The sequence below is a fragment of the Canis lupus genome, chromosome 25 (genome assembly GCF_003254725.2).
Source record: "Canis lupus dingo isolate Sandy chromosome 25, ASM325472v2, whole genome shotgun sequence".
NCBI classification, from domain to species: domain Eukaryota; kingdom Metazoa; phylum Chordata; class Mammalia; order Carnivora; family Canidae; genus Canis; species Canis lupus.
In genome coordinates this window covers 7,262,588-7,275,683 of record NC_064267.1, presented here as the reverse complement: position 1 = coordinate 7,275,683, position 13,096 = coordinate 7,262,588, and the positions used below count along the sequence as shown (strand labels likewise).

The window sequence follows — 13,096 nt, the reverse complement described above, 5'->3', positions numbered from 1 at the left end:
TTTATCTAGATCCTGAATCTAAAGCCAATACTCTTTCCCAGAGTTCCTGTCTTAGTAGTTACTATTGGGTTTCTGTTAGAATTTCTGGAATACTGAAGAGGTTGTTGGACCTAACTGAAGAGATGGCTTTAGTTTGTCTTTCCATCATGCCATGACTGTTTTATCTGAGTGCACATGGGAAAAAAATGTAAAATAAAGCATGGGGGAAGGTGCCACAGAGATCATAATTGTGTTTTTATTCACCAGTAATTTACTCCTGAGTTTTATTTTTGCAGGACTAGTATGGCCTGACTAAAACATAGGTAGTTTACATTCTCTCCTTCCATTGTAACCAATAACCACTTCCTTACACACTGCCATAACCTCAGGATTCTATAGAAACGTCCCTGGTAGATTTACAATTTTGAACAGTTTGAAAACTAATCTTCAAAGATTTGGAATAGTAACTTAAACCACGCTTATTATGGAAGCGCCATCTTTATTTTGTGAGCCAGGGCAACTCAGGTTAAAGAAGAAAATAAAAAAAGCAAGAAAAATCTCTCAGAGATGATCACTCTTAATTGTATTCCAAGCCGAGTCATCTTTTTGAGAAGTGAAGCTACCTAAGTCTCCTCCCCAGACAATCTGTTCAGAGTACACAAACAGCTGTCCTCTTCACCTATCAACCAATGGCAACAGTGCATATGAATCTTGAGTTGCCCCGTGGCGGTTCCCCTTGTAGGGTCTTGTCTCTAGCACTCCGTGAGGGTGTTGAAGATCCTTCTTACTTCCCAGTTCTCTCTGGGGAATTTTAGGGGTAATCGGCCTCAGCTGAATCTCAATATGAACAAGATCAAAACCAAACACGTCCTTAATCTTGAGTTACTGTAGTTGGATGACAGTGAAGTCCTTACCAGGTGCACCAGCAGGCCTTCCAGCCCCAAGGCCACAAGCAGAATGTTACAGTCTCCAAAGCTTAACGATTGCAGCATTTATGTAGCCGCTTCAGTTTCCCCAGCCTGCATTCAACCAATTTCCACAGCTCACTCTGGAGGTGAAGATGGAAATACCACCAACTTCTGCAATGGATGCAATATCCTGTCATTGGTCAATGATTCACAGCAATACCAACACTAAGGCTGCAATTCTGGGGGATGCGGGGACCTCCTGAAGTATCTCTGCTCTGCAGATCAGATGCTCAGGTTCCCTCCTTTAGACTATCAGTTGTTTCTGCGGGATATTTAGAGGACTCTGAAGGGCAAACCATGCATAGCTGAGGCCAGTGGCATGTGCCTATTCAGCAGATAAAAAACAGCTCTAAAGAGTAAGCATGTAGATGACACCCCCTGGTGTTGGTGAGGATGGAGCAACAGGCACACACTTAACCACTGCTGGGGCCGTCAGCAAGCACAAATCCCTGGGACAGTCAGCAAATACAGTAACAGCATGGTTGTGTGTCATTATTTTAACTGGCTGTGTAGGATATATCATAATTTAGGTAACCAATATTTAAGTTGTTTCCAAATTTTCACAGTTATCAACAGTGTGTAAATGAAGAACCTTATACATACTTCTCTGTGAATTTGACCCATTAGATCCTTGGCAAAAATTCTCACGATTGGAAATACTAGATCAAAACCTATTATGCCGGGATCCCTGGATGGCGCAGCGGTTTGGCGCCTGCCTTTGGCCCAGGGTGCGATCCTGGAGACCCGGGATCGAATCCCACGTCGGGCTCCCGGTGCATGGAGCCTGCTTCTCCCTCTGCCTGTGTCTCTGTCTCTCTCTCTCTCTGTATGTGGCTATCATAAAAAAAAAAAAAAAAACCTTATTATGCCAATATATAGTGTTAGGTGACCACCTAGAAAGTTGCATACTAAGATTACCAATTGATTACCTATGTTTTGTCTCAGTATTTTGACTAAAATATATACTTTTTACATTTAGATATTTGCTCCAGCTGGAAATTATTTTGGTGGTAGCAATGCCTATTTTTCTAAATGACTAGGTCAGTTTTCCCCACTCACTTTTACCCTGTATCAAATTCTCATTAATTTATGAGTCTGTTTCTGCATTTTGTACTACTGAGCTTTGTATTAATTGTATAATACCTTAGTTTCCATACTTGTATCATATTTTTTAATGTCTAGTAGGACAAATATTCACTCATTATTCTGCTTGGCTATTTATTCATGCTTATTCTTTCAGAAGAACTTTGATATCATTTTTTTCTGTATTAAAGGAAAAAAACCCTGTAAATTTTTTTTTTTTTTTTTTTTTTTTTTTGCTTGGAATTTACATTGAATTTGCAGTTTGATTTCAGGAGAATTACTTTCTTACAATATAGAGGATGTGTTCAAAAATCAAATTTATTGTTCCATTTATTCAAATATCACGTGTTCTTCAGTAGAATTTTATTGTTTTCTCCACAAAGGCCCTGAACATCTCTTGTTAAATTTATTCCTAGGAATTTTATACTTTTTTGATTGCCATTATTAAAGGGATATTCCCCCTTATAGCTATCTAGCCCATTTTACCAAGTAGACTAATCCACTTAGCTCCTAATGCACAATTGTCTGGAAGCTCCTACAACCTACAAGGAGCAGCAGAGTGCAGGCCCCTTGCCTTCTCTCCTTCACCTTCTGGGTCCTTCCTCCTTGGCCGCAGGATATGCCTGTGGACCCAGTTGTCATAGTAAATAAGGGAGAATCAATCCACGTGGTGAAATTCCCCACAAGTGGCCAGCAGTGAAAATATGAGCTTATTTCTACATGCCCAGTACCTGGGGTTCCTCAGGCTGGGCCAGATGCCTTGTGGCTGAGGGGTTAGGCATTAGGGCCAGGAGTGGGTAGCATCACTGATCTCTTATCCTAGCTATGGCCTTGTGACCCAGAGCCTGGGTCTCCCTGAGGGTACTCTCTTATCCAGGGCATGCCACTGGAAATTTACTGAGAAGGATGGCAGCCCTAGCTTTTCAGAGGAGCTAGGCCATCTCCCCAGGGCTCTGGCCTGCAGGAAGAACAAGCTCTAGAAAACAAGGCGGTTCAATGTTGGTTTTAGTTCTGATTTCTATCTCAGTCAATTAAAAATCAAGCTTTAAATATAAGACCTTATCCCCCATTATGTTTTAATAATCATCACTGGGGCTTAAAGTGATTAATAATGGAAAGTTTTTGTTTAAATATTAAACATTAATGGATTTATTCTGCTCTTGAGAACTGGAGACAGAGTTGGAAATGGGCTCACAACATGCTTTACCCCTGGGGTCTGGGTTGATTGCAAAGGTGACCCTTGAGAGATGGTGCCTGTAATCAGAGGATACTCCTCTCCGCTCAGTGATCCACGATCTGGGGCTGCACCCTCTCCCCAGCAGCATGAAGTCTCACAAAAGCCTTTTACATTTTTGTTTTCCCAAATGACCTATGGATCTGCTAGAGGGGAATTTATTATCAACTGCTTCATTCCTTTGATGCCACATGATGACTTCGGGGCTGAGGAAGCCAAATCCCTTAATAATAATAGCTATTATCTGGCACTGAGCCGACACTTTATATGCATTATTCTATTTAAAGTTTACAAGTACCCTGAGGGACATGTAATATTATTCCTATTTAAATATGAGGATATAGAGACTTAGAAATGTTAAGTAACTTTTCAAGTATCCCCAGCTTGGAAGTGGTAGAAGTAAGATTTGGAATCAATTCTTATCTGATTCTGAATAACATGCTTTTTCCATTGCCCTGTCTCACCTAACCAAATAATAATTAAATGTCTGATGCAACTGTCTTGGGATACTACTGTCTCCTAGACCCTAGACCAGTTCCTGTTCTTTTTCGAGTAAGTGATGTGTCAGTATGATTTCAGAGGGTGGGCAACTGGGAGCAGTGGCATAAATATAAAACAATTATACCAGGCTTTACCCTGTGCCAGACACTGTGCTAAGTACTTTGTAGGTAATAAGTAATTGAATCCATAACAACCCCCAGATGTAGGTTCCACTATTGCCTCTCCATTCTATAGTTAAATCACAGAGACACTAAGCAACTTGTCTAAGATCAGATAACCAGCAGGTGGCCAAGCCAGGACCCACCCAGATAGGCTGGCTCCAGAGTCCTGTGCTCTTACTATACATTTGGAGTCTCTCAAACTAAGATGGAGAAGGCTGGGAGAGGAGCTTTTAGGGATAAGGGCTGGTGTTATCAAGAGTTCTGTTTGAGTATACTATATCTGAAGTAGATTATTGGGTATCCCAATGGAACTATCAAGAAGGCATGTGAATATCATCTTGGCATCGTCAGCCTATAGGTGGTAGGTAAAGCCCAAGATAAGATGAGATTACCTCTAGAAAATATATAGGTAGAGAAGAGGAGAGGTCCATGGCCCCTTCCACATCCTGAGAGTGGAAGGGGGAGGGCTGGCAAAGGACCCAAGTGACTCTTTCCTTTCTCTCACACTCCACATCCCAACCATCAGCAGGACCTATGGATTTCTACCACTCCTTACCACTGCCCAGCCTCCACTGCCTTAGAACAAGCTATCAACATGGCTCACTCCTACAATCTAGAGGAGTCCCATCTGACAGACCACTCTAGTCACCCCACCTTCCTCACTAAACTCCTGCCACATCAGCCTTCTTGCTCTGAATGTGTGGGTATGCTCCTCTCTGGGCTACTGTACTTGCTATTCAATTTATCTGCAAATACTCTTTCCTAGAGAATCCCAGAACTCCATCTACTGCTTTGTTCAGATTCCTACTCTACTCAAATGCCACCTCCTTGCAAGGACCTTTCTTGATCATTCTATCCAAAGAGCACCCCCAATTCTCTTTCCTAAGATCTGCTTCAGTTCTCTTCATAGCCCTTATTACTTTCTATTGTTCTACATTGTATGGACATGTTCAACGGCCATCTCTTCCCTATGATAGTAAACTCTGAGAAAGTGGGGACCCTATGTTTATTCACCACTATATGCTTAGTGCCCTGAAGAGTGCCTAGCTTGGTGGGAGGCACGTGACAAATATTTGTGAATGAATAATTGATGAAAAAGAAACTGAGAAGTAGTGGCTGGGTAGGAGGAAAATAAGGAGGAGCGTGTCATCACAGAAGCCAAGAGAAGAAATTGTCTTAAGAAGACAGATGTCTGCCTACACCTAATGCTGATGATGGTCAAAGTAATCAGGATGGAATCTGAATGCAGATGCTCTCCCCCCTTTCACTTTATTATTATTGGTGTGATAGAGACTCTTTTGCTGCATTGTAGGTAACCACAAAACATTGAAACAAACTGAATAAATAGGCATGGTTAACTTAATGGTTGAACACCTTAATATAGCTGTTCTATGGAATACTACGCAGTCATCCAGAATAAGAGGAAGATATACAACATTTTCTAAAATATTGTCCAGATATATTAAATAAGAAAGTAAACTGGAGTCCAATTTATACTATGATTCTTTTTTTTGTCTGTTAGAAAAGATATATATCTGTGAAGGAAAAATTAAGATAAATAAGGGATGCCTGGATGGCTCAGTGGTACAGTGTCTGCCTTTGGCTCAGGGCATGATCCTGGAGCCCTGGGATTGAGTCCCACATCAGCCTTCTTGCATGGAGCCTGCTTCTCCCTCTGCCTATGTCTCTGCCTCTCTCTCTCTCTGTGTCTCTCATGAATAATTAAAAAATAAAAGGATAGATAAATGATAAGTAAATAATAAATCATTTAATAAATTATCTTGGTGGGGTTGTAAGGGGAGTTTTCACTTTTTGTTCTGTATAGTTGTGTTTTAAGTGGTAGGATTATTTTTGCTCTTTGCAGTTGCCATTTCAAGTAATTGAGAAAGGAAAATAAATAAATAGGATGTGTGTATATTCATAAATATACGAAAAAAATTGAGGGTGGGGGCTGGAAGCTCTGGACCAAAGATGAGCCAGAGAATACAGAAGAAAAGCCTCAGGCAAGAATGGAAGACTTTCTACTCATTTGCCCTTGCTCTGGGTATATTAGAGGCCCTATGCACCTGGGGTGATGGGTGGCAATTGTTATGACATCATACTGGTTTTGAGCTAGCTACTCTGTCTCTCCCTCAGGGAGAAATTTCCAGTATGTTCCAGCAGCTGAATTAGTCCAATGGCCTGTGGAGAGCTCCTGTAAATTATGGCAAAATTTAGCTGCTGACATCATCGTTCACCATTTTTTTTTCTCCTCAAGACACCAGTCTGTGAAGTATATTCTGATGAGAATATGGCACGCTGGCCCAGTTCTTCTCTCTTCCAGATGCATCATTTGCCCAGATTCCTTTGACAACAATGAGCTGTGGGACATACTTGGCTTACCTCCTAAAGTAAGAGTCAAGGTCATCCTCTGAAATGGATTTTCTTGCAAAATGGAAATTGGTAATTTACTCCACGAATTGCACTTCTAAAATTAAATTCTATTTCAATAGTAAGAGATGATAAAGGATGTTTTTACTTTGTTAAGTTATCAGGATTGAGCTACGTGTGTGTTAGTAAGATCTCCAACCCCATTTCCCAAACTTCTTGAGAGAGTAGTCTATATTTGATGTCTTTTTCTCACTTCTAGATCTTTTCCCAGCCCTCTGCATTATGATTATCCTCCCTCTTTCTCTTTCATTCTCACTCCTTTGTCTGTCACTCACATGCTAGGAGACTGTCTTGTGTCCCCAGAGCCCCTCCTGGCCTCTGAGTGGCTCTCCCTGCACAACATGCCTGCCTCAAATGCTCACATTGCCTTTGCTTAGTGTGCAAAGGCATGCCTTTCCCTCACTTTTCTACCCAATTAACTTACCTTTCATAATTAGTTCAGTTGTCACTTCTTTGGAGGATCTTCACTGGCCTTTCCCTCCTATCCCCAAGGAAGAACTGAGTCTCCTCCAGTCTGTGTTTTCATAGCTGTGAACAGACTACAGGTACAGAGCTTACCTGAGAATCACTGTGGCCTTGTCCTCACGTGTCTCCCGTCTGTCTCTTCCATTAGACTATCTTTCTCTTCCATTAGACTTACATCCTCAACCCTAACACAGCAATGGGAGCAGAGGAGGCACCCAGCTTGTGTTGGTTGAATGAAAGGATGCGTTTATTGATTCCCAGGGGGAAATATGAGAGGCAAAACCACAGTTTTGCTGGGGACTCAGTGATGATAGGAATACTGAAGAACCACATGCACATAGACCCCTGCCCAGTTACCACTCTGACTCGCTTCCTTCTCAATCTGTGCTGGGGCTGGCCCGAGAGTTTTAAATCCCCATTCCCAATTCTGTTCCTGACTCACTAGCTCTTTCTGTTACTCACTTCCTGTCTACAGTGGCACTTGCTGGTTTATAAAGCAAGGTGACCCTTGAGGGATGACAACAACCCAGAGCTTAAAAACAGTTCCAGAGTCCCAGGGACTGTGTAAAGCCTAAATGTTGTTATGAATCAGTGAAGTGTGTTGCATGAAAACTGCTAAGCTCTCCCCTGGATTGCTAACGATTTTATTTGTCAAGTTTGAAAAGTACTAAAACCACCCCAAGGGGGGAGTTTTGATATTCACTCTTCCTCTTGAGTAATTTCTTATGGAGAAGAACAAATAAGGCAGGAAGCCAGGGTTTCAGCCGACAAGGGAGTGGGGTGAGGTGAGGTGGCCTCTCCTGCTCTAATTCCCAGTCTCAGTGTATTTAAGTAAGTGTCTGCAAAGACAACAATGCATAAATTATGAGTACTCGAAGGCAGTTCCTGCGAAAGGAAGAGAATTTATAAATGTTGCAGCACTGTTTCCTTCTGAGGGGTACCCAGTGAGTCAAAGGTCACTGTGATGTTTACCTCTCTCTGTCTCCTGCTGGGGGAAGGAAGGGGTGACTCCTGCGTCATTTCTCAGCATCTCAGCAACACCAGAGGGGATAGGAGGTCCTTCACTCTTGTCCAGTCAAGCCAGGGTAAGTGGTATGGGCTGTGGATCCCTGGCCTCCCCGACAACGGGTACCTTCCAGATCAGAAATAATTAGCTGAGTCATCCCATGGCTAGAAGAGTGAGAACATGCCAAATGCCAATTAGCTTGGCATAGAAACACATAGCTTCCCAGCAGTCGGGTCTAAGGTTAATATAAGGACTAATGGGAGTAAGAATTCTTTTTCAGAACATGGTTGGCTTCAGGCCTCAAAGCGAGGACCTGGATACCCCAACTCATATCCTGGGCTTTCATAAGAACCTAGTGCACACTACCTAGTATTATGGGTTTTACTGAAGCTTTTTGTCTTTCTAGTTGTGGGGGTGGGGAATGGCAGGGTGGTAGGGGAACACTCTTGTCCCTGTCAGCTTTAAGGATGTGGATAGTGGACTCTTTCCCATCCCCCTGTTAGGTGTTGTGAGGTCCCCTTTGCACTTCCAAGTGTCCTGAGGGCCATGCAGGGTGGAGTCTCCGCAGGCAGCTGGGAAGGAAGAATCAATGGCTCATCCTGTGGGCTTTGCTGGGAGAGAGAGAGGGATGGTCCCACCACAGGAAGACTAGATGGTCAGCATCTGCAGATTTGGGAGTGGTTCTTATTCAGGGAGAGGTTTTCCTTCTCCCCTTGAAGGGCCAACCGGACCCTCAAGTCGGGTCAAATGCCTCTTTCCAATGTTAAAAATAACGCCAAAAGGCTGTATTCAGACATTTCTAAAAATCTCAAATATTCACACAGAGTCCCTTATGTAAAATACGCATACATAGTGTTATAACTGTTTATAATATGTGTATGGGTGTGCTGGTATATATAAACATATATGTAATGTGTGTGTATGTGTGTATGTGTGTGCACTCTCATAATCTCAACAGAATAACATATCTTGGGAAAACCCTTCCCTATCCACGTTTATCCTGGCCAACATGGTAATCATCCCCTCAGTGCAAGCTTTCAAAGACAAGCAGTTCTTTCCAGGTTAGAGCAGCACACAAGAACTTAAAACTGGAATAGGTCACCTGAGATTTGTATTCAATTTATATTTCATCTTATTATTATTTTTAAAAGACTTTATTTATTTAGTCATGAGGGACACACACACAGAGGCAGAGACACAGGCAGAGGGAGAAGCAGGCTCCCTACAGGAAGCCTGGTGCAGAACTCAATCCCAGGACCCCGGGATCACAACCTGAGCCAAAGGCAGATGCTCAATCACTGAACCACCCAGGTGTCCCTATATTTCATTTTAAAATGTGAAAAATATCTTGAAAAAAGATATATCTACTGCCACGAAGTAGGTTGGGGGCTGGGGACAGTCATACGCTAATTAACTCCAAGAGACTCCCCAACACCCTATATCCAATCCAGGGCTAGATGCCTGTAGGTTAGTAGAGTCCATCTTTATAAGAGATCCCAGGACACATGAGTTAGACCACCCCTCCCCTGACAAATGTTGAATACTTAAAAATGCAACAACAAGGGAGTGAAGCTCAATGAAGCCCAATAGAAACATTTTATATCTTCAGGATGTTTAGGGACTTCTATGATGGATGGCCTCACAACATTGGTCATTTATTGACATTTTACACTCTATGGGGCATGATCCCAGAAAGCCAGTCCCCAAATGAAATCTGTCCCCATATTTTAAACGACAATTCTTTGCTTTGACAAAATTATGGGCCTCTCAGCTTCTTGGATATTGCATCCAAAATTATAATGGTTTCCTTATTGATAAACTTCGATTCTGAGCTTCTCAGGTTAATATTTTACATGACAAGTAAGATGTTTGGACATGGCTATTATATGCATAAGCACGTTATACTTTGAATGATCTTGTTAACAAATATGTTAGGAATTGTGTAAATTGTGGCAGTTTTGGACTCTGACTGAGAGTCAGTGGACAGGAATGGGCTGGGAATTGGCCCAACACAAGGGTAAGACTGGCCTTTCCCAGGAGAGAAGGAAACTCTCACTAAAATGAGAACCGTCTATGAACTGGGTTGCAGAGCTCAGTAGTAGCCACTGGAGATTGAAAACTCTGAATATATACTGAATATATTTCCATAAACCTGTTCCTGAGGACTATGGAGTTAGCAGGGCTCTCTTTTCATAGGTCAGGAAACAATTCTTATTGATGTGAGACAGATGTATTCTTATCCTCTTTAAATTTATAGTTTAATGACTTGGAAACACACACACACACACACACACACACACACGTATGTCAGGGATGGCAAGTAGGTGTCATTCTTCATGGAAATGTTAATTGCTTGGTGGAGATTGCCCTGAGCAATGAGAGCTGTGGAGCAGTGGAGAGAAAAACCCCTGGTGGCAGCTGGAGACAGCTGCTAAAGGCATGGAGAGTGGCGAGGGCTGAGGGCTCTTGTAGGGGGAAGCTCAAGCAGCATGGAAGGATCAAATATCACATCAGCTTAGGTTTCATACCTGTCAAGAGCTATTCTATTTGATTCAAGCTTGTTAAAGTAACTGCAGCAGGCATTCAGCACATAGTAATAGTCACCTCCAAACACCGAGTTCAACTAGAATTTGTGTCTTGAGTGGAAAACAAGTGACTCAATTTAAAGCAAGAAATGGAAAAGAAAATTGGTGAGTTCATTTTAAGCTAGTTCTATTGGAAATAATCAACATTACGTTAAGTTCATACATTATCCCCAAACCTACGTTAGCCATGCTTCATGACTTCCACTATTAAACATATTTCACAAACCTAATCCTTCATAAACACAGAAAGTATACATTTTAATTGGGTAAAGATAGGCTTTATAGTAGAATAATTTTATAAGAGGGCCGTTATCTCTTTGCATTAGCTAGCACAGAAGAAATCTGTGACTTGTGAAGGAAAACAGGGATGAGACCAATTTATATTCCTTCAGACCTTTGCCTCAATCTGATTAGTTAGCAAACAGTTTTTTTTTAATTGTTTAGTTCACTAGGCCATAAATTCAGCTTCCTTATCAGCACAGAGCAAGGCATTTTATAGCGCAGCGTCCAGAATAAACAAAAGCCCTTTAAGCTCTAGTGATTTGCTCCATAGGCTCCCTTTAATTAAAGCTCTCCTCTTAAATAGAAGCTCATGTTTATGATTTCATATTTGCCTTTATTAGAGGACTTGTATCATTTTATTTGTCCACAGGAAAAAAAAAAGGATGCTTTCAGACAGTGATTGTATCATTTCGGAATTGCATTTTGCTGGCCTTCACAGAGACCTGACAGTAGCAACTTAAGCAGATTGGGTTATTTCCCTCTGTCGTAGGAGGATGATGAACATTAACACATGCACAGCAGCTCTGTGAATCATCAAGAACCCAGGATCCTTGTGACTTTGTGCTCTTTCACATTTGGCATGTGGCTTTCATCCTCAACCTTGCCTCATGGTGTAAGGTGGAAGGAGCTTCAATAGCCATTGTGTCTCCATTCCAGGGAAGAGGCGGGAAGAAGAGGGTCTGGGTATCTTTCAAGAAACCTTTCCAGAAGTTAACACCCAGAACTGACCACATTCCAGGAGACTCCTGGTCTCACCTGTCTCCATGGTCCTCAGCTACTGGATCAACTCTGCATAGACTCGTCACAGTGTGACCTTGCCGCCTGGCTACGCTCTGTAGCTTTCCTTGCAAGGCTTCCCCATCCCCACCTAGGAGTGGGGTTCCATCTGACCTGGGGCAAAGGAATAGGCCTCATGAAATTGAGCGATCAGTTGTGTTTGATGCCCAGCAATGCCCAGCTTCATAACACATCTTCATATCGGCTCTCTCTCCTTCCCTACATCATGTCCCTTACCGCTCCTTCCCTAGGAGTGCATTTCCTAAAAAATTAGCGACACATCCACTTTATCTCAGGCTCTGCTTTCTTGGGAACCCAGACTATAATAGGGCAAAACAGGGTGACATGAACGTATTAGCTAGGGCACCCCAGCAATGTAGTCTTTTAGCTGGGAATCTTGACTTGTCAAATCAGATCAGATTTCTATTGCTTAGGAAGTATGAGAGAAGTCTCTGCCACAGTGACCTACAGTTAAAGGAAATTAAGCAGAGGCATGGTAGAGAGTGACTAGGGGCAGGGTCACTTCTAGGTGGTGGGTTTTGTTTTTTTTTAAGATTTTATTTATTTATTCATGAGAGACACACAGAATGAGGCAGAGACACAGGCAGAGGGAGAAGCAGGCTCCTTGTGCAGAGCCCGATGTGAGACTTGATCCCAAGACCCCAGGATCACACCCCAAGCCAAAGACAGACACTCAACCAATGAGCCACCTAGGCATCCCCACTTCTAGGGTTCTGTGTGCACCTAAATTGGTCTCTTCAACAGTAGGCAAACAGCACTGAAAAATTCCATTAGCTACATTTAGCTAAACTAGAATGCCTGGTGCCTTTGGGGCTGTGCCATGGGAACAAAATCCAAATGAGGCAAATTGCACCAGCCGAGATCCTTTTCTTTGAGGCTAATAGAGCCTGGTTGTCTAGAGGTAGCTTGCAGCTACAGTACCAGTTTTGCTTGAATTAGACAAGGAGGTCTTAGGAGATTTGGGCCAATATTATTAGGACGTTACCCTAGAGGCTACCTTCAAAGGTGTATTATTTTTTATCAGGACTGTGAAAGGCAGGAGATAGTGGGTGCTGGCAGAAGTAAAGTAAGGTGGGAGTCTGGATGAAAGTGGAAGTCAAGGTTTAGTGTGATGCAAAACTGAAAAAGATGCTACTCTCAGGGGGCAGGGCTGTCAGCACCAAGAAAGTAGCTGAGTAAGAAGAAAGCAAAATAAAGTGGAGTAACAGAATGGGGTTATCCAGAGGCCTTTAGAAGTGGAAGATGAGGGGGAGGCATAGGGAGTTGGACCTGTGTGGAAGTTTTCCTTGGTTGTGCCTTAGAGAGCCTGAGGGCACTCCCCCAGTTAGAATGGCTTGATTCTTTTGGATTCAGACATCTCCCCCCAACCCCCAATGTTGAATATTACTTTTTTAAAAGATTTTATTTTTAAGTAATCTCTACACCCAATGTGGGGCTTGAACTAACAACCCCAAGATAAAGAATAGTGTGCTCTTCCTACTGAGCCAGCCAGGAGACCCTGGATATTACTTTTAAAATAAAATTTAAAAAAATCTCTGGGATATCTAACATCTGATATTACTCATCAGTTCACTCACTCAAACAGTGATTAGTTGATAATTGTT

The 13,096-nt window shown here is 42.4% G+C and overlaps 2 long non-coding RNA genes across 2 annotated transcripts; one reads left to right on the top strand and one right to left on the bottom strand.

The window, feature by feature from the left end:
• Positions 1 to 458: 458 nt before the first annotated feature.
• LOC118355144 (uncharacterized) lies at positions 459 to 7,933 on the bottom strand. Its single transcript, XR_004817019.2, has 3 exons — positions 7,794 to 7,933; positions 6,781 to 6,895; positions 459 to 1,058 (listed from the first exon to the last, which is right to left on the bottom strand). It is a non-coding gene; the product is annotated as an uncharacterized LOC118355144 (long non-coding RNA).
• Positions 4,063 to 11,745, top strand: LOC112669427 (uncharacterized). The gene is made up of 3 exons (XR_004817020.2): positions 4,063 to 6,368; positions 7,820 to 7,906; positions 11,065 to 11,745. It is a non-coding gene; the product is annotated as an uncharacterized LOC112669427 (long non-coding RNA).
• Positions 11,746 to 13,096: the final 1,351 nt, after the last annotated feature.